Source organism: Triticum dicoccoides, chromosome 2B, assembly GCF_002162155.2.
Source record: "Triticum dicoccoides isolate Atlit2015 ecotype Zavitan chromosome 2B, WEW_v2.0, whole genome shotgun sequence".
Taxonomy (NCBI): domain Eukaryota; kingdom Viridiplantae; phylum Streptophyta; class Magnoliopsida; order Poales; family Poaceae; genus Triticum; species Triticum dicoccoides.
The window spans coordinates 647,395,858-647,398,030 of NC_041383.1; positions in this window are offsets into that span (position 1 = coordinate 647,395,858).

The following is a 2,173-nucleotide window of genomic DNA, read 5'->3' on the forward strand; positions in this document are numbered from 1 at the left end:
AAGAAGAAGAAGAAGAAGAAGAAGAAGAAGAAGAAGAAGAAGAAGAAGAAGAAGAAGAAGAAGAAGAAGAAGAAGAAGAAGAAGAAGAAGAAGAAGAAGAAGAAGAAAAGGAAGAAGATGAAGAAGAAGAAAAGGAAAAAGAGGAAAAAATAAGAAGAGGGGAAGAAGAAGAAGAAGAAGAAGAAGAAGAAGAAGAAGAAGAAGAAGAAGAAGAAGAAGAAGAAGAAAAAGACACATTTTTATACTTTCTTATTTAGGGTTCCGCCACGTTTTGCAGTTTCTATCTTTTCTTTAGTTGAATGTTTTTATACTGCTAGCTAGTAGCCTAGTTTGCTGACCGCAAGAAGTTAAATTAGTTATTATATGAAATTCAACTAAAGTCAACATTTTTGACGACTAGTGCTACTAATAAATTCAACTAGAGCCATCATATGTCCACAAGTGCATTGTTTTTTGAATGAGAAATGATAACTTGGTGTAGTTGATTATCTTCTGCTCAAAATTTCTTATGTTATAATGTTGTATGATAATTTTGTAAGGGTACTAATTGGTCTCTTCTGCTGCTTATCAGAGATGGGGAGAAGCCGCCACCGCAGACTCCGCTCTGCCACACCGCAGTACGAGTTGGATGCTTCCGAGTTCTTCAGTATCATACTTGGGACTTCAGTATTATCCATGAGGCAGGTATATAAAAGGAGAGATCTCCCCTTCACCCATCTCATTATGATAACTCTGTTGTTTTCTACATCACCCATTATCCCAAACTGCAGAGGCTGCCTAACACTTTTATGAACATGCTGGGTGAAGATCTGCCAAATAATGTGAAGTTGCGACAGGCCGGCGGCAGTTTCGCGGGCTGTGGGACGTGGAGTTGGTGATCAAGGAGGGCCACATGTACTTGTGTCATGGCTGGGAGAAGTTCTACCGTGTCTATGACCTGCGGCTAGGGTACTTCCTTCTCTTCAGGTACGACGACGACGCCACCATGCTCATCATGAAGGTGTTCAACGCGACTATGTGTCGCATGCGCTATGCTGACGACGATGATGCCAGTACGTTCTGCCTCTTCTTATTCCTCTACATTTGGCTTTGTCTTGCATCGATTGTTAATGGTCATTGTTGCATTTGGACAGGCAATGGGAGCAGCAGCAACGACACTGGCTATAGCCAAAGCAGCAGTGACACTGGCTACAACCAAAGCAGCAGTGATTCTGGCTGCAACAAAGATAGCAAGGAGGATGATCCGGATTGGGGTGGGGAAGAAGAGGAGCAGAGTGGGCATCAGGCTGAGGATGACCTAGCGATGGTGGTGGCTGACCAAGGGCAAGAGATGGTGGTGGCTGGCCATGGGCAAGGGTTGTTGGTGGCTGAGGATGACCTAGCGATGGTCGTTCCAGTCCTGCCTGAAGATGGCCTCGCGATGGTGGTGATGCCTGACAATGACCTCGCGCCGGTGGTGGCGCCGGCGATCCCACAGCTGGGCGACATGACCACGCCAATTGTGGTAGAAGACTACATCCCACTACCTCCCCGCCTCGCCGCTCTTGGCGCATCAGGCTGAGGAAGGAGAAGGAGAAGAACAATGAGAACTGAACTATGTCAAGTATGTCAGATCTCCAAAATGATCTATATATACTTAGCTTTGTTTCCTCCGAAATGACATAAGTTAGCTCTGATATGCTTAGTCACCTATGTTAGCTCTAGTATGCTTAGTTACATATGTTAGCTCTAATATGCTAAGTTATCTTACTATGCTTAGTTTCCTATAGGTTAGCTCCAAAATTACTTATGTTAGCACAAAATGACCAAGTTTACGTAATAAGCTTATAGTCTTCTTCTTCTTCTTCTTCTTCTTCTTCTTCTTCTTCTTCTTCTTCTTCCTCTCCAAAATGACATAAGTTAGCTCTAATATGCTTAGTTCACTCAAAGATGGCATAATTAGCTAGGTTGGCTCCATTTTACCTAAGTTGGCTCTAATATGCTAAGCTATCTCTAATATGATTAGTTTCCTATAGGTTAGCTCCAAAATTACTTATGTTAGCACAAAATGACCAAGTTTACATAATAAGCGTATAGTCTTCTTCTTCTTCTTCTTCTTCTTCTTCTTCTTCTTCTTCTTCTTCTTCTTCTTCTTCTTCTTCTTCTTCTTCTTCTTCTTCTTCTCCAGAATGAC